Below are 20,330 nucleotides of genomic sequence, written 5' to 3'. Positions count from 1 at the left end.
GGAGACGCACCTTATAGGTAACACGTGCTATGCTCTTAATAGGAAGGGTTATAAATTCATAGCTCATTCGGGATTTTCCTCTGGGTCCAGGGGTGTGGGCATCCTAGTCAGAGCCTCGCTACCATTTGAGGTGGACTCCACCATTGTTGACGATAGGGGGAGGTTTGTGGCGGTGGCGGGGCGGTGGGAAGGAAGAACTTTGGTTTTAGTTTCGGTTTATGTCCCGCCGGCCCTGCAGGCCTCCACGTTTACAGATCTGGGTAGGGCCTTGCTGGATCTCCCGGGGGGTATGCTTGTGGTGGGGGGTGATTTCAATGCTGTCGGCTCTGGGCTGCTGGATAGATACCCGCCCAGAGACACAGGGGGGGCTCAGAAGTGGCTTCCGGACTTTCTTGACACACTTGGCCTGATAGACTGCTGGAGGCTCCGGCACCCCACACAGAGCCAATACACCTTCCACTCCGGAGCGCATGGTAGCCTCTCTAGGATTGATTACCTGCTCACTCTGGCTGCGCACGCCTCAATGGTGTCCGAGGCCAGGCACATGGCGCGTGGTATATCGGACCATTCGCCAGTGTGGGTCAGGCTGGATGTTGGCCGTGAGGGAGGGGGAAGGGTGGCTCCTATTAACCCTTGGTACTTCCGAGACCCCAAGATGCGCAGCGCACTGGTGAAGACAGTTGATAATTTTTTCAAGGACAATCAGGGATCCGTGGACTCGGCAGTGTCGCTGTGGGAAGCATTTAAGACCGTGCTGCGAGGGGAGGCCCTCTCCCTTGTAGTGGCGGCCAAGCGGCGGAGAGATGGCGAGGTTATGCAGGTTGAGGAGGAGATCGTGGCTTTGGAGGGAGCGCTAGAGGATGAGGTTACAGAGGCCTCACTGCATGAGCTGAGCTTGAAGCAAGCCGAGTATAAGGACCTGGTGACGAATGCCGCTAAGACCCTCAGTAGGGAACAGCAGGGCCGCCTGTATGATGTTGGTGACAAGGCCGGGAAACTCCTAGCTTGGCTGGACAAAAAAGAACGGGTTAATAGAGTAGTGCCGGAGTTGACGGGAGAGGGGGGAGAGGTGATTGTGGAACCTGAGAGGATTGTACAGTGCTTCACGGACTATTTCCGTATGGTTTATACCTCAGTGTCGGATAGGCCGCCCGAGGACTCGCGCGACCTCTTGCGTGATATCGCTTTGCCCTGTCTTTCTGACATAGATAGGGACGATCTGGATGGAGACATAACGGTCGATGAGGTGGCGGGAGCTATCCGCGCGCTGAACTCGGGCAAGGCCTCGGGCCCGAATGGCTTGCCAATTGACCTGTATAAGCTGTTTCAGGATAGGGTTGCCCCTCACCTGCGCGCCATGTTCGTGGAGGCGCGGGGGAGTGGGACCCTCCCGTTGGATCAGCGACTGGCGACAATTGTTGTTATACACAAAGATGGTAAACCCCGTGATAAGTGTGCCTCATATAGGCCTATTTCACTTCTTAACGCCGAGCCGAAGATTCTGGCTAAAGTCCTTGCGGCCCGATTGATCAGGGTACTTGGAGACTTGATCCACCCGGATCAATCCGGTTTTATTCCGCATCGTAACACTGCGTTAAACCTTCGGCGCCTTCATGGTGTAATCGCCAGGGCGGGCACGCTGCGTGAACCAGCTGTTGTGGCGTCTCTCGATGCCACGATGGCCTTTGATACGGTGGAATGGGCATATTTGTGGGCTGTGCTGGCCAAGTTCGGCTTTGGCCATGGTTTTGTGAGCTGGGTGAGGTTTCTGTATGAGGGACCCCTTGCGAGTGTGGTGGTAAATGGCCGGGCGTCGACTCCGTTTCAGCTTGGGAGGGGCACTCGGCAAGGTTGCCCCCTGTCGCCATTGTTGTTCGCCCTCGCCCTTGAGCCACTAGCGGCGTGGATACGCTGGAACCCGGATATACGGGGACTTAGATGGTCGCCCGAACACGAGGACCGCATTTCGCTATATGCTGATGACATCCTGTTGTATCTTGCCTCGCCCAAGAAATCACTTATAGTGGTCTGTGACGTTCTTACATCTTTCGGTAGGAATTCGGGTCTCGTCATCAACTGGAGTAAATCGTATTTATATGTTCTGAGTGGCGAGGTTCCACCGATCCCGCGAACTTGTTCGATCCAGATCGCTCAGCAGGGCTTCGTGTATCTGGGGATCTTTATCTCCACGGACTCCGCTTTGCGGTATGAGAGGAACCTGCTCCCCCCCCTGGCGCGCCTGCGGCGGGATGTAGAGGGCTGGCGGAGGCTGCCGCTCTCCCTCGTTGGGCGCGCTGCCTTGTTCAAAATGATGTCTCTTCCCCGGTTCCTCTACGCATTGCAGAATACTCTAGATTGGGTACCGGCCAACTACTTTCGGGAGATTGAAAGCCTCCAACGAACGTTGTTGTGGGACGGGCGGCCGCGAATAGCAATTGCTAAGTTGACGCTTCCATGGTATGATGGGGGTATTGCGCTTCCAGACATCCAACGCTACTATTGGGCCACCCAGCTGAGCGCGATTAATCATGGTCTCTATGGCCCTGCCCTCAGCCCTGGTTATGCCATGGATAGGTGGTTGCTGAGTGGTGGTAACTATCACAGGGCGTTGTACTCGCGGTCCCTGGACTCGTCCCTCACGGGGCCCACTGGGGTGGCGGTGCGTGTGTGGAAGATGGCAACTGACTCGCTGGGCTGGAAGGATAGGCTCACCCTCGTTACCCCGCTGTTTGAATCTGAGAGATTGGGTAGGCTTTGGCATACAAAAGGTTTTGATAAATGGGACCTGATCGGCATCTCCAGGGTCGGAGATCTGCTGAATAAGGGGAGGGTGAAGTCCTTTGAAGAGTTGCAGAAGGAGTATGAGCTGGGGACTTCCGAGTTTTTCCGCTATGTTCAGGTGCGTCATGTTAGGATTTTAACTTATAAACTTCAAGTAACAAAAGGATCTCTCTGACAAAAGCAGTAGCCCACTGGCCTATATACATTATGTGCACTTTGTGATCTGTATGGTACATGTTCTTTGCCGCAGGTACATTAACCCTCTGAGCTACCTTTTCATGAGTCAAATCTTCCATTAGACAAAATTCCGATCTCTCTCTAGGAAGAACATTAATCACCAGAGTCATCATGACATTTTTATTGTTACCGAAAATTGCTGGAGGCCAGGAAGGAGGCAGCAAGCGCTTTTAAAACCATAATATACTTGCAAAAATGATGCCTCCACCTAAAGTCAGCACCTGGTGCGGTCACACCGGTTGCACCGCCCTAGAGCTGGCCCTTCTCAAGGGTCCTGTGATCTCAGTAACAGGGTCACTGTTGTTCTAGGGTGTACCGCTTCATAGGCCTGCCCGCAAGACTGGAGGTGAACTTCAGTATGGATAGTGGTGGACAAACCTTGAAGGTTAACCTACACTTGTCATGCTAGGGTCCACCTGCTGGTGCTACGACACCGGGGCTTCTAATGTCTTGCGAAGCCTTCTAAGGTCTAGCATGGGATTGTGCTCTCTCAGGAGAGTGGTCTGGCGGACTGGTTATTAAGGCTGAACCTGGTTCCCCAGTTCCAAATTCAGCAGCTCTGGCCATAGTGCCACATCCTCTCCCCCACTGAACACCATACTGCCCCACTGAGAAAAACTCAGACTGCCTTCAACTACAACCCAATTGTTGCCAGCTATAAACACCTGGATGCGGCTCAATTTAAATTACGCACTGGGCAAGAGCAATATGTGGCCTACAAAAAAAAGTGACAGCATCCTGGAAAAAGCAAACAATCATAGGGAATGCTAAATTTTGCAAACCATGTGAAATGTAAGCAGGAACGACATGGTTACCTTAACACTTTTACACTCACTGTTCAGAAATCAGTGAGTGCTTTTGCCTGAAAAGTTAAAGACATGACAACAGGGCCTGAATGGACCCATTTCAATGGCCATTGCTTATATCCTTACAAAACGTAAGCAGTATGGTAAAAAAGATAACATCCCTAGATACAGAGCAGCAGTACAAATTTTGTTTTTCAGTCCTCACTTTGCAGTACCTCCAGGATTGGTGCACTAGTTCCAAGCCCAGGGAAAACAAAGCCAAGACAACAAAAATAGCACTTCACTGGCAAACTCTGTAAAAGTGGCGCTAATGTGTTTGGGCGTGAATAAAATCAATCTGGCCAGTTTGCTACCAATCTGTCTTACTTTATTTAGTTATTTATTTTTCATATTTTTAAACTTTTATTCCAGATGCTGCACTTTGGAATTAAATGTCAGAAAAATACGACATTGATTTCCAGCAAAAGTGATTTTCTTTTTTGGATCCATTTCACAGGGAAGCAAATAAAAGAAAGGAGAGGAGACAGTGCGCACTGCGCACAGACACCTCCTCCTCCTGAAAGGTCAGGTTGCTCTGCGCACACCGGCCATGTTGGTGTCACCCCATGTGAGGGTGTCACCCGGTCCGCACCCTCCGCACCCCCATAGTGACGCCGCTGCACACATGGGCATACAACTAGGCCTGGGCTAAAATTCCGTTCCGCTCGCGGAAATTGCAATAATTTAATATTTTCGCGTTCCGCGGAGAGCGCGAAAATGTCAAAATTTCCGCAATCTGCATTTTACCGGAAATTTTTTGCTTGCTCGCGCTGTAAAATAATACATTCTCGCGTGCCTTACCTGAATCCCCGCGTTCGCCGACAAGTTTTCCCGATCCGGTCGCGGTCTCCACGAGATGTTGGATTGTTGGTAGCCATTTGTGCTGTCTCGCGACAGTTCCCGCCCGCAGTAACGTCATTCGTCGCGCGATCACGTCTTTCTTCTCGTGATCATGCACCGCGAGACAAGTGAAAACAAGATGGCGGTGCCCGCGAGCAACCGCATGGGTAAGTTGGCGAGCCGCGACCACGCAGAAAATACCGCGAACGGGCGGGAAAAAAACTTCGCATCTTCACGATATTTCCGATTGTTTGCGGAGATTTTTACAATTTTCGCGATAATTTGCGAAAGTGAATTTCGCAAATAACGCCCATACAACCACATCCACAGGGATGACCAATCAAAACAACAGGCATACAACTCCTGGGTGACACATGTGTGTATTTGACATTGCAGAGGCATGTACACATCAACACTCCCTACAAACTCACCCCCTTCACACAGCACACTACCTGGCCATCCAAGAGCACAAATGGAAAGTAAGCCATGGGACTAGGATGACCGGCCATCACAAGATGACCACACACATACACCACTGGGCACACATAAAGGAAGAACACACATACATGATGGCCCTGGATAGCCTGCCTGCAATACTGTGTGCAGAAACCCACTCAGTGCTGGCAGTGACCTCCCCCCGACATGTGTACAAGAGCCAACATGAACTAATCAAGTAAATGACTACTGCTAACCATTCAAAATTGACACCATTGCCACCACAAGTATCTGGGTCAAGAAGAAATGAAGACCCTGTCACCTCTGAAAAAAAGAGAGTAAGTGAGCCCAAACATTGACCATGTTGAAGTGCCACACAGACCATGTGGCACAGTAAACCATTAACACACAGCTAAAGAACTTTGTTCAGTAAGGACACTGACAAAATAGACAACAGGAAAAACTGTCTGTATTCACATATTGCACAGATAGGTACCATGAGAAGAGAAGAGCAAGGCACAAGATGCAGAGCATGTCCATGAGAACCTGCACAGGCATGGGGCACACGGCAGTGAACGACAAGGCCAGTGTACAGGACAAAGTGCAGACTGAGTCCATGAGAATCTGGACGGGCAGGGGGCACACAGCAGTGAATGACAAGGCCAGTGGGCAGGACAAAGTGCAGACTGAGTCCATGAGAAGCTGCACAGGCAGGGGGCACACAGCAGTGAACGACAAGGCCAGTGGCCAGGACAAAGTGCAGACTGAGTCCATGAGAAGCTGCACAGGCAGGGGGCACACAGCAGTGAACGACAAGGCCAGTGGCCAGGACAAAGTGCAGACTGAGTCCATGAAAAGCTGCACAGGCAGGGGGCACACAGCAGTGAACGACAAGGCCAGTGGGCAGGACAAAGTGCAGACTGAGTCCATGAGAAGCTGCATAGGGAAGAGTTCAACACAGCAAAGAGCAACATGGCCAGTGGCCAGTTCAGGGTGCAGACTGAGTCCATGAGAAACTGCACAGGGAAGAGTCCAACACAGCAAAGAGAAACAGGGCCAGTAGCCAGTAGCCAGTCCGGGGTGCAGACTGAGTCCATGAGAAGCTGCACAGGCAGGGGGCACACAGCAGTGAACGACAAGGCCAGTGGGCAGGACGAAGTGCAGATTGAGTCCATGAGAAGCTGCACAGGAAAGAGTTCAACACAGAAGAGAGCAACAAGGCCAGTGGCCAGCTCAGGGTGCAGACTGAGTCCATGAGAAGCTGCACAGGGAAGAGTCCAACACAGCACAGAGCAACAGGGCCAGTGGCCAGTCCTGGGTGCAGACTGAGTCCATGAGAAGCTGCACAGGCATGGGGCACACAGCAGTGAACGACAAGGCCAGTGGGCAGGACGAAGTGCAGACTGAGTCCATCAGAAGCTGAAGAGGCTGGGGGCAAAACACAAGGCCAGTGGCCAGTTCAGGGTGCAGAGTATGTCCATGAGAAGCTGCACAGGGAATGTGTGTGACTGTACCTTTCCATGGTCAGCAACACAGTCAGGGGGCAACAATGTGCAGTAAAGGCCCGCCTGTGTGAGAGACAGGTCTGTGAGGGTGACTAACAGTCAGACTTGGCTGTCAGGTGGATTAGGAGCTGTCTGTGTCTCGGGGACTGTCGGGGCACTTGACGGGGGAGAGAGCGGAACCACTGAGGTAGAGCTATCAGTGGCTTGGCAAGCCGGAGGGCTGCTTGGACCAGGTGGTGTAGTGGCACATGGAGGAGTCATGCAGACGGGAGACACAGTGTGGCTGGGAGATTGTGGAGGGGTGCCCTTCCAATTCTTGGGGATCCTAAATGGCTTGCCTGACTTTGGATCAATGAGAAGTGGTGTGGGCACAACAGGCACACTCACCACCACAGCTGCGGCAGGTGCAGGTGCTGGCAGCCCCTCTGGTGATGTGCTGGACCCAGCGGAATGCTTTACCTGGCTTTGCCTCTGCCCCCCGTTCCCCTGTTTACTAGGTGTTACCCCTACAGTGCCCTCCTGCCCCTGCTTCACTGGGCTTGGAATGGGAGTCGAGGTGATTCTGTCTTTAAGCCCTTCCTAGGTGTACCCTTGGCATGCATCACCTCCTTGGTGGGCACAGACACTGTACGATTATCTTTGCACGATGCTTTAGGGGCAGGAGAGTCCTTGGATGGGGATGCCACTGAGGCATGTGTGCCTGAGGTCTGCTGCTTTGCTTTTTGTCCACTAGTGTTGCCTGACGGGCTATTCTCCCTGTGCTCTGGGGTGGCTTTGGTCTTCTGTGGGGATGGTGTCTGCGCCCGGGACCGCTTGAGTTGCTGCTGCTGTGTGCTTCGTGTGCTGCATCGGGACTTTGACGTATGTGGACCATGGTCACTATCATCAGATGTGGCCACTGCCAGGGAGGTGGACAAAGGGACCGGAGCTGGACTGTGAGTATGTGCCTGTTGCAGGGCAGACATCACTGTTGATGACAAAGCCTGGACTGTCCGGTGAAGTCCACCCACGTCGGAATGTATGCCCTCCATGAAAGCAAACACCTGGGCCAATTTCTTGCCGTGGTCAATGAAGGCATTGAGGAGAGCTGTCTGGCCTACACACAGCTGGCGCAAAAGGTCCACAGACTCAGCACTGATGGCAGCAGGGGGGACAGGGGCAGTGGCAGCGGTGCCAGGGGTGAAGGACACTCTTCCCCTCTTACTGAGGCGGACACAGGCAGCACCAGAGGAAGTGGCTGGGAGGGCTGTGTGTTGAAAGTCGATGCAGAGTGCCCGTTCCCTGTGCCCTCCAACATGGATGCATCCCCACTGGCATCGGATGATGTGGTGCTTTGCGTCTCAGGCTGGGACTCCTCCTGCAGACTCCTGTCCCCCTCTGAGGCGCTGGTGACATCTGTGTCACTGGGCTCCTGGGCAGCTGTGGTGCTAATTTCACCCCCACTGGTGTCCGTCTCCTGTCCCTCCGTCACCACAGGTGATGCTGAATGAGAGAGAGAGATGTAGGGTCAGGTCAGTGGCAGCAACAGAACAAACATATTCAAGCAATGCATGACAAAAGTTGACCAAATCTGCATGTTGCACACCACCCTGTGCAATCACATCATGCCAACTCACTACATAGACTCAAGCAGTGTGTGGAAACTGGAAACTCAGGCATGAGTGAGCCATGTGAAGGCCACACAGCACAACACCGTGTTTGTGGCTCTGTTCAAACAGACACACAACTAGTTCTGAGCACACCTAGGAACATGATGGGGGCACACTACTTGTTGCCAATGACAGAACTGGATTTAACAGGAGGGGACAACATGACAGTCCACAATGGACACTAGCCCATGCCACCATGTCGGACATTGGGGACAATATAATGCTGCACATTACAGTAAGATGTGTAGGCCTCCCCAATATGGGTGCATGCAATGGACGCATTGATGTACGCACAGTCAGATCGGGCACACTGCCGTTCCCTCCCATGGGATTCCCAAGACTACCCCAATGCAGAAGAAACCTGAAGAGCACAACTCAGAATGTCAGACTCCCCAAATGCTCCCCTCTGGCTTGCTGCTGATGCTCCTTCAAACGTGCATCCAGTTCAGGCTGTATCACCGCCAAGATGTGCCCCATTAGTGGTGTCATGCTGTGCCGTGCCAGACACCCAGTGCGAGGAAGCAGCCCCAAGGTCATCTCCGCCACATTCTTTGCCAGCCGTCTGATGTCGTCCCATCTCTTGTGGCAGTGGGTGCGCTGTCGGTTTGAGACCCCCAGGGCTCGCACCTTCGCTACATTGGCCCTCCACATTGCCTTTCGCTGGTGTACCTTGAGCTGCAGGCATGGGAGACAAGAGGGGGAAATGATCAGTGACACAGTGTCATGTACCGACATCTATCAGTATAGCAGCAAGATACAAAATCATCACATATACAACGATATGGCAATCAGAGACTATAGTACAGCTCACATGGGACACCTGCATGGGAAAAGCTGATGTTAAAGCATGCAGGTGTGAGGGGGAACACAGTCCCTGCACATCTCACGCACATGCAGGATGCCAGCACTGAAACACCCATGTAGCCTGACCACATCTCCAGTCCATTGTTGGCTTGAGCAACACATACATCACATGTCAACCTGTGTTTGGGGGTGGACTCACTGTGTCCAAGACAGGAGAGTCCTTGGATGGGGATGCCACTGAGGCATGTGTGCCTGAGGTCTGCTGCTTTGCTTTTTGTCCACTAGTGTTGCCTGACGGGCTATTCTCCCTGTGCTCTGGGGTGGCTTTGGTCTTCTGTGGGGATGGTGTCTGCGCCCGGGACCGCTTGAGTTGCTGCTGCTGTGTGCTTCGTGTGCTGTATTGGGACTTTGACGTATGTGGACCATGGTCACTATCATCAGACGTGGCCACTGACAGGGAGGTGGACAAAGGGACCGGAGCTGGACTGTGAGTATGTGCCTGTTGCAGGGCAGACATCACTGTTGATGACAAAGCCTGGACTGTCCGGTGAAGTCCACCCACGTCGGAATGTATGCCCTCCATGAAAGCAAACACCTGGGCCAATTTCTTGCCGTGGTCAATGAAGGCATTGAGGAGAGCTGTCTGGCCTACACACAGCTGGCGCAAAAGGTCCACAGACTCAGCACTGATGGCAGCAGGGGGGACAGGGGCAGTGGCAGCGGTGCCAGGGGTGAAGGACACTCTTCCCCTCTTACTGAGGCGGACACAGGCAGCACCAGAGGAAGTGGCTGGGAGGGCTGTGTGTTGAAAGTCGATGCAGAGTGCCCGTTCCCTGTGCCCTCCAACATGGATGCATCCCCACTGGCATCGGATGATGTGGTGCTTTGCGTCTCAGGCTGGGACTCCTCCTGCAGACTCCTGTCCCCCTCTGAGGCGCTGGTGACATCTGTGTCACTGGGCTCCTGGGCAGCTGTGGTGCTAATTTCACCCCCACTGGTGTCCGTCTCCTGTCCCTCCGTCACCACAGGTGATGCTGAATGAGAGAGAGAGATGTAGGGTCAGGTCAGTGGCAGCAACAGAACAAACATATTCAAGCAATGCATGACAAAAGTTGACCAAATCTGCATGTTGCACACCACCCTGTGCAATCACATCATGCCAACTCACTACATAGACTCAAGCAGTGTGTGGAAACTGGAAACTCAGGCATGAGTGAGCCATGTGAAGGCCACACAGCACAACACCGTGTTTGTGGCTCTGTTCAAACAGACACACAACTAGTTCTGAGCACACCTAGGAACATGATGGGGGCACACTACTTGTTGCCAATGACAGAACTGGATTTAACAGGAGGGGACAACATGACAGTCCACAATGGACACTAGCCCATGCCACCATGTCGGACATTGGGGACAATATAATGCTGCACATTACAGTAAGATGTGTAGGCCTCCCCAATATGGGTGCATGCAATGGACGCATTGATGTACGCACAGTCAGATCGGGCACACTGCCGTTCCCTCCCATGGGATTCCCAAGACTACCCCAATGCAGAAGAAACCTGAAGAGCACAACTCAGAATGTCAGACTCCCCAAATGCTCCCCTCTGGCTTGCTGCTGATGCTCCTTCAAACGTGCATCCAGTTCAGGCTGTATCACCGCCAAGATGAGCCCCATTAGTGGTGTCATGCTGTGCCGTGCCAGACACCCAGTGCGAGGAAGCAGCCCCAAGGTCATCTCCGCCACATTCTTTGCCAGCCGTCTGATGTCGTCCCATCTCTTGTGGCAGTGGGTGCGCTGTCGGTTTGAGACCCCCAGGGCTCGCACCTTCGCTACATTGGCCCTCCACATTGCCTTTCGCTGGTGTACCTTGAGCTGCAGGCATGGGAGACAAGAGGGGGAAATGATCAGTGACACAGTGTCATGTACCGACATCTATCAGTATAGCAGCAAGATACAAAATCATCACATATACAACGATATGGCAATCAGAGACTATAGTACAGCTCACATGGGACACCTGCATGGGAAAAGCTGATGTTAAAGCATGCAGGTGTGAGGGGGAACACAGTCCCTGCACATCTCACGCACATGCAGGATGCCAGCACTGAAACACCCATGTAGCCTGACCACATCTCCAGTCCATTGTTGGCTTGAGCAACACATACATCACATGTCAACCTGTGTTTGGGGGTGGACTCACTGTGTCCAAGACTGTGCAGCCATCAATGTCCCTGTTCTGTGAATAGATGAATGTGTCATGGTGGTCACATTGAGGGGCATGATCACACAAATACAAAATGACATTCACAAGGGCAGTTGTGTGCAAAATATAGTGCTGAGATGGCCCATAGCTGGAGTGCAATGTGAAAAGACTGATGTCATACTCTGTAAGTTAAGTGAGGTGTCCTTGTCTTTGTAGGCGGGGACTGTGCAGGCCAGCTGGGCTCACACTGAGATGGACTACAGGTGCACACATAGCCTTCCAGCCAAGCAATCACTGTCCTGACTACAGCATGGACAACCTTCTGTGTCACTGTATGGCTGACAACACAACACAGGTCACTCATACATACATGTGCAGGGAGGGAAAGCTTTGGCATTGGGTACACACACCCTCCCACTGGAAACAGCATGTCAGGCAGTGCATGACACTACCCTACACTCCCAGGCACATACTGCATCAGTCCAACTACATGTGTGGCCTCCCTGCCCTACCCCACCACTGTTGAAGACTTACCACGACATTTGGAGCACCATATAGCCTTGGGTACTGTGTGAGCACCTCGTCCACCAGGACCTCCAGCTCCTCGCTCGTGAAGGGACTGGCACGGATCTTCTCAGTCCTTGCCATCACTGTGGACATGAGACAACAGCGGCGGAATTGGGTGGTGAGGGGTCTCAGGCAGCAGTTCCTGGAGGCAGCAGCAGGTGAGGGGTCTCTGGCAGCAGTCCTGGAGGCAGCAGCGGGTGAGGGTTCTCAGGCAGCAGTCCCTGGAGGCAGCAGCAGGTGAGGGGTCTCTGGCAGCAGTCCCTGGAGGCAGCAGCAGGTGAGGGGTCTCAGGCAACAGGCTTTGGGAGCAGTGGAAATGTGAGGCTCACTCCCACACATATATAGCCCCCTGGGGTCGTTTCAAAGGTGCCAAGCTGCAGCAATTGGTGGTCCAGGTCTGCCTCTTTCAAATGCATCCAATGACCGCCTCCGCGGTGGCAGAGCACGCCTACCGTGATCTTCAAAATTGCATCATGCCACCGCAATCTTGGCTCCCATTGGCTGTAAGGGCATGTTCCATGGCGGCGACACAACGCTGGGGCCCGGGGTGCGCTACCGCGATGGTACATCTTTCAAATGCAGCCAATGTCCGCCTCCGCGGTGGCGGAGCACGCCTACCGCAATCTTCAAAATTGCATCATGCCACCGCAATCATGGCTCCCATTGGCTGTAAGGGCATGCTCTATGGCGGTGACCCAACACTGGGGCCCGGGGTGCGCTACCGCAATGGTGCATCTTTCAAATGCAGCCAATGTCCGCATCCGCGGTGGCGGAGCACGCCTACCGCGATCTTCAAAATTGCATCATGCCACCGCTATCGAGCTTCGCATTGGCTCTAGGGCAAGCTCCATGGCGGTGACACACCGCAGGGGCCCGGTGTGCTCTACCGTGAGTTTAGTGGCAGATCATGCCAACCGCCATTTCCACATGTCTCCATGCCTATCACTACCGCACTTGTGTGAATGGGGTGCTAGTGACACACCGCCGGGGCCAGGCTGTAGCTACCACGATATGGGTGCCATACATTGACACAAGGCTCCGCCATTCAGGCAGGTGGAGCATGCCAACCGCCATTTCCACGTCTCCATGCCTATCACTACCGCACTTGTGTGAATGGGGGTGCTGGTGACACACCGCCAGGGCCAGGCGGTAGCTACCACGATATGGGTGCCATACATTGACACGAGGCTCCGCCATTCAGGCGGCGGAGTATGCCAACTGCCATTTCCACATGTCTCCATGCCTATCACTACCGCACTTGTGTGAATGGGGGTGCTGTTGCCACACCGCCGGGGCCAGGCGGTAGCTACCATGATTTGGGTGCCATACAATCGCAATGGCCATCTGTCAAACATCAACAATGCACAGTACCAACACGTTCAATGGCACATCATTGTGCACACGATGCCAATGTTCCATTTACTCCACTAATGGCTACACATGCCATGTTTGTGTGTGTGTATCGTAGATTGGCCTGTACCCACTCACATGTCACTTATGGATTTGATGTTGGTGTAGGCAGGACAGTGTTGTTCTGGACTCTACATTGTGTACACATGTCAATGTGTTGAGGTCCAGTGACAATCACAGCGATGCTCGTCTCAATGAATGATGATCTATTTTGCATTGCCTCCAATGTCTGCTCATGAACACATTTGTCATTCCAGTGCCGACTGTGGTCATTGTGTGGTGGATGTGTGCCAGGTTGTAATGACGCATTAAGGTGTGACAGGTACAGCAGCTAGGTATGAGACAGTGGTTTTGATTAGTTACACATATGCTAGATGCTATACTCCCAGGCGTGACCATGTGAAATGTGGCCATATCCCTATGTGCATTCACATTGACCAAGGTGGTGTTTGAGGTACTTGTCTTGTGTAAGTTGACAGGTGTGCCCTTTGTGTAGCTGAAGGTGTCCCTACATGTAAGCTGGTCTGTTAGTCAATATTGATGTCAGTCATTGTTGTCGTTGTGTCATCCAGATCGTGATCTGCTGTGCACATCTCATGATGTATTGCATTGACATGTGTCCACTAACATCTCAAATAGGAGGAGGCCAAATTTGACTCATCACTTGACGGTGCTGGAGGACATGGAGGATGTTGCAATCATACGGAAATGCCGCCTGGACAGAGCCACCCTGAAAACCCTTTGTGATCTGTTGGAGCCCCACCTGCAGCCCCGCAGGACATATCCAACAGCTTTCCCCCCTACTTATAAGGTGATGGCAGCCCTGCATTTTTTTGCCACTGGATCGTTCCAGGAGACAGTGGCCAGCGCTGGTGGGATGTCACAACCGATGTTCAGCATGGTGCTGCGTGATGTACTGTCCGCCATGATGCTATACAAGGACAGATACATCCATTTCCCCAGGCTTGCTGAATTGCCAGCTGTGAAGGGAGACTTCTATCCCCTTGGACACATCCTCAATGTTATTGGGGCCATTGATTGCACCCATGTCAGTCTTGTGCCACCACAGGCAAGTGAGCACATTTACTGCAATCACAAGCATTACCACTCCACCAATGTCTAGGTGGTGTGCCTGGCAGATATGACCATCTCGCATGTGTGTGTCAAATTCCCAGGCTCGGCTCATGACTCCTACATCCTGCGGAACAGCATAAGTCCCCAGCTGATGGCTTCCGAGCGTGCATGGATTGTGGGTGAGTATGCCTAGTCGTGTGGCGTGCTGTGTGTGTGACCTGCTGCCCTGACCCTCTGCGATGTTGCAATGTCTATTTGTGTTTGTCATACCTAGGTGACTCTGCATATCCCAACCGACCCTGGTTGCTGAGCCCACTGCGGAATCCCAGGTCCCCAGCTGAAGTCCGCTACAATGAGGCCCATGGGAGGACACGTCGTGTGGTGGAGCGTACTTTTGGCCTGCTCAAGTCACGTTTCCGGTGCCTGGACAAGACTGGAGGTGCACTGGCATACTCACCCGGGAAGGTGTGTCAGATTGTTGTGGCATGCTGCATTCTCCACAACCTAGCCAGTCACTAGGAGATTCTCCTGCTCCTGGATGATGGCGAGGACTCAAGGCCACAGCCTGCAAACCAAGCCGTGTCCAATGATGAGGACAGTGGAGAGGAGGAAGGTGTTGACCTGCATGAACAGCTCATCACCTGCTACTTCACTTGATGGTGGGTGTCAATTTGCAACATACCCATTGTCTGATGATATTGCTGTTGTCGTGAAGGGGCATGTGAGAATTGTAGCATCAGCCTGTTGTAGACTCAGTGGTGGTTGGAAATGTTTCTAGGACATGTCATTTGGGATCATCAACGGGACGTGTATGTTGACACTTGGTGGCCATTGTGACATGTGCATGTTGGGTTATCCTGGTGTTAGGGCTTGTGTGATGTCTGTGATGCCACACCCAGGACTCTGGTGATGTGTTCCAGGGAGTGGGTCCCAGTCTCCTGGTGTCCCTGGGTGACCCTGCCCCTCCCACCTGCCCTGCTGCCACGGACCTGTTGCCTCACCACTATGGGCACCCGCATCCTCTCCCTGCCCTCCTCTGTCAGTGGTGGGTGCTAGTCATCCTCTGGGACAGGGAGGGTGTTGCAGGCAGCACTGGTGGTGGTGGTGGCGGTGGTGGTGGTGGCGGTGGCCGCACAGGCTGTGACAGCAGGGGTCTGCTGGGAAGTTGTTGTTACAACAAACAAATGATGGACGGAATGCTGACAATGCAAACATTCTCCCCCAGTCAAGAGATCTGGGTTAAATCCATCGTTCTTTTGCCCACTACACCACCCCAGTTTAGACATGGCCATATGCAAATCAGTCTTGACCCTGTGCCTCATGGGAACAGTCCAGCCCGAACTGCCAAGCCATGTCTTCCCTGGACCGGAATCAAGCATCCTAGGACCGGTTTCTGGCTATCAGCCGTCATCAGCCAGGATAGCTTGACTCCAGTGGCGTAGTGAGCACGGGTCCCACGTCTGGGAATACCCATCCCACTTAGGGCAAAAAGCGTTACAACAAACAAATGATGGACGGAATGCTGACAATGCAAACATTCTCCCCCAGTCAAGAGATCTGGGTTAAATCCATCGTTCTTTTGCCCACTACACCACCCCAGTTTAGACATGGCCATATGCAAATCAGTCTTGACCCTGTGCCTCATGGGAACAGTCCAGCCCGAACTGCCAAGCCATGTCTTCCCTGGACCGGAATCAAGCATCCTAGGACCGGTTTCTGGCTATCAGCCGTCATCAGCCAGGATAGCTTGACTCCAGTGGCGTAGTGAGCACGGGTCCCACGTCTGGGAATACCCATCCCACTTAGGGCAAAAAGCGTTACAACAAACAAATGATGGACGGAATGCTGACAATGCAAACATTCTCCCCCAGTCAAGAGATCTGGGTTAAATCCATCGTTCTTTTGCCCACTACACCACCCCAGTTTAGACATGGCCATATGCAAATCAGTCTTGACCCTGTGCCTCATGGGAACAGTCCAGCCCGAACTGCCAAGCCATGTCTTCCCTGGACCGGAATCAAGCATCCTAGGACCGGTTTCTGGCTATCAGCCGTCATCAGCCAGGATAGCTTGACTCCAGTGGCGTAGTGAGCACGGGTCCCACGTCTGGGAATACCCATCCCACTTAGGGCAAAAAGCGTTACAACAAACAAATGATGGACGGAATGCTGACAATGCAAACATTCTCCCCCAGTCAAGAGATCTGGGTTAAATCCATCGTTCTTTTGCCCACTACACCACCCCAGTTTAGACATGGCCATATGCAAATCAGTCTTGACCCTGTGCCTCATGGGAACAGTCCAGCCCGAACTGCCAAGCCATGTCTTCCCTGGACCGGAATCAAGCATCCTAGGACCGGTTTCTGGCTATCAGCCGTCATCAGCCAGGATAGCTTGACTCCAGTGGCGTAGTGAGCACGGGTCCCACGTCTGGGAATACCCATCCCACTTAGGGCAAAAAGCGTTACAACAAACAAATGATGGACGGAATGCTGACAATGCAAACATTCTCTCCCAGTCAAGAGATCTGGGTTAAATCCATCGTTCTTTTGCCCACTACACCACCCCAGTTTAGACATGGCCATATGCAAATCAGTCTTGACCCTGTGCCTCATGGGAACAGTCCAGCCCGAACTGCCAAGCCATGTCTTCCCTGGACCTGAATCAAGCATCCTAGGACCGGTTTCTGGCTATCAGCCGTCATCAGCCAGGATAGCTTGACTCCAGTGGCGTAGTGAGCACGGGTCCCACGTCTGGGAATACCCATCCCACTTAGGGCAAAAAGCGTTACAACAAACAAATGATGGACGGAATGCTGACAATGCAAACATTCTCCCCCAGTCAAGAGATCTGGGTTAAATCCATCGTTCTTTTGCCCACTACACCTCCCCAGTTTAGACATGGCCATATGCAAATCAGTCTTGACCCTGTGCCTCATGGGAACAGTCCAGCCCGAACTGCCAAGCCATGTCTTCCCTGGACCGGAATCAAGCATCCTAGGACCGGTTTCTGGCTATCAGCCGTCATCAGCCAGGATAGCTTGACTCCAGTGGCGTAGTGAGCACGGGTCCCACGTCTGGGAATACCCATCCCACTTAGGGCAAAAAGCGTTACAACAAACAAATGATGGACGGAATGCTGACAATGCAAACATTCTCCCCCAGTCAAGAGATCTGGGTTAAATCCATCGTTCTTTTGCCCACTACACCACCCCAGTTTAGACATGGCCATATGCAAATCAGTCTTGACCCTGTGCCTCATGGGAACAGTCCAGCCCGAACTGCCAAGCCATGTCTTCCCTGGACCGGAATCAAGCATCCTAGGACCGGTTTCTGGCTATCAGCCGTCATCAGCCAGGATAGCTTGACTCCAGTGGCGTAGTGAGCACGGGTCCCACGTCTGGGAATACCCATCCCACTTAGGGCAAAAAGCGTTACAACAAACAAATGATGGACGGAATGCTGACAATGCAAACATTCTCCCCCAGTCAAGAGATCTGGGTTAAATCCATCGTTCTTTTGCCCACTACACCACCCCAGTTTAGACATGGCCATATGCAAATCAGTCTTGACCCTGTGCCTCATGGGAACAGTCCAGCCCGAACTGCCAAGCCATGTCTTCCCTGGACCGGAATCAAGCATCCTAGGACCGGTTTCTGGCTATCAGCCGTCATCAGCCAGGATAGCTTGACTCCAGTGGCGTAGTGAGCACGGGTCCCACGTCTGGGAATACCCATCCCACTTAGGGCAAAAAGCGTTACAACAAACAAATGATGGACGGAATGCTGACAATGCAAACATTCTCCCCCAGTCAAGAGATCTGGGTTAAATCCATCGTTCTTTTGCCCACTACACCACCCCAGTTTAGACATGGCCATATGCAAATCAGTCTTGACCCTGTGCCTCATGGGAACAGTCCAGCCCGAACTGCCAAGCCATGTCTTCCCTGGACCGGAATCAAGCATCCTAGGACCGGTTTCTGGCTATCAGCCGTCATCAGCCAGGATAGCTTGACTCCAGTGGCGTAGTGAGCACGGGTCCCACGTCTGGGAATACCCATCCCACTTAGGGCAAAAAGCGTTACAACAAACAAATGATGGACGGAATGCTGACAATGCAAACATTCTCCCCCAGTCAAGAGATCTGGGTTAAATCCATCGTTCTTTTGCCCACTACACCACCCCAGTTTAGACATGGCCATATGCAAATCAGTCTTGACCCTGTGCCTCATGGGAACAGTCCAGCCCGAACTGCCAAGCCATGTCTTCCCTGGACCGGAATCAAGCATCCTAGGACCGGTTTCTGGCTATCAGCCGTCATCAGCCAGGATAGCTTGACTCCAGTGGCGTAGTGAGCACGGGTCCCACGTCTGGGAATACCCATCCCACTTAGGGCAAAAAGCGTTACAACAAACAAATGATGGACGGAATGCTGACAATGCAAACATTCTCCCCCAGTCAAGAGATCTGGGTTAAATCCATCGTTCTTTTGCCCACTACACCACCCCAGTTTTTCGCCCTAAGTGGGATGGGTATTCCCAGACGTGGGACCCGTGCTCACTACGCCACTGGAGTCAAGCTATCCTGGCTGATGACGGCTGATAGCCAGAAACCGGTCCTAGGATGCTTGATTCCGGTCCAGTGAAGACATGGCTTGGCAGTTCGGGCTGGACTGTTCCCATGAGGCACAGGGTCAAGACTGATTTGCATATGGCCATGTCTAAACTGGGGTGGTGTAGTGGGCAAAAGAACGATGGATTTAACCCAGATCTCTTGACTGGGGGAAAATGTCTGCATTGTCAGCATTCCGTCCATCAATTGTTTGTTGTAACGCTTTTCGCCCTAAGTGGGATGGGTATTCCCAGACGTGGGACCCGTGCTCACTACGCCACTGGAGTCAAGCTATCCTGGCTGATGACGGCTGATAGCCAGAAACCGGTCCTAGGATGCTTGATTCCGGTCCAGTGAAGACATGGCTTGGCAGTTCGGGCTGGACTGTTCCCATGAGGCACAGGGTCAAGACTGATTTGCATATGGCCATGTCTAAACTGGGGTGGTGTAGTGGGCAAAAGAACGATGGATTTAACCCAGATCTCTTGACTGGGGGAGAATGTCTGCATTGTCAGCATTCCGTCCATCAATTGTTTGTTGTAACGGGAAGTTGTTGTTGGCGCAGATGTGGTGAAGGGAACGATGGGGTCCTGGGACCTGTTGCTCCCTGGCACACCAGATGGGCCTGCCTCGAGCTCATCGTCCATGGAATCCTGGGAGTCAACATCGAGAGTCCATGTACCGGGGGTGGAGACTGACTCTGCAGGTTGCTGGTGTTGTCCTCTGCAGTGAGTTCTTGGTCACTTGTGGGTCAGATGTGAAATGGTCATTGCAGTGCACCCGGCAAGCTTTGTGTTAGCTGTGTGTCATTCACTTTTTGTACACTGCACAATTGACAGATCATCTCATTGTTGACTATGTGCACTACTGTGCTTCCTGACATGATGCAGTGGTACAGGCATTACTTGTCTATGGTGTGAGGTGTCAAGGCATACCATGCGACCCGTGCACAATTAAGGTTTACAGGGACTTGTTGCTATCTAGGGCCTGGCACAACATGTGTTTAATTGAGAACTCATTGTTCATTTGTCTGACCTGGCAGATGTCACATCTGGCCACGGACTGGCCATTGTCATCTCCTGCATACCTTTGTCCTGTCATGTGCATATCTTGATTTGTGCCACCACACATGCTTTCATATTTTTCTAATGGTCCTTGTTGCACTTGCCCCATGGCGATGCACATGTAACTAGGTGCTGTGCATGATTGTGCCCTGACTTTCTTCTACTTGTGCATTGGTGTGTCACACTTTGGTAGCTGTGACAGTTTTCTTAGCTTACCTGTGTGCACACTGTGCTTGGCAATGGGGTAGGTATGCCTCTTTGTGCAATGAGAGGGCTGGTGTTGTCATATGGCACCATTTAATTT

The sequence above is a fragment of the Triturus cristatus genome, chromosome 5_2 (genome assembly GCF_964204655.1).
Source record: "Triturus cristatus chromosome 5_2, aTriCri1.1, whole genome shotgun sequence".
Classification (NCBI taxonomy): Eukaryota; Metazoa; Chordata; class Amphibia; order Caudata; family Salamandridae; genus Triturus; species Triturus cristatus.
The sequence above is the reverse complement of the archived record's forward strand: the minus strand, read 5'-3'. Positions refer to the sequence as shown.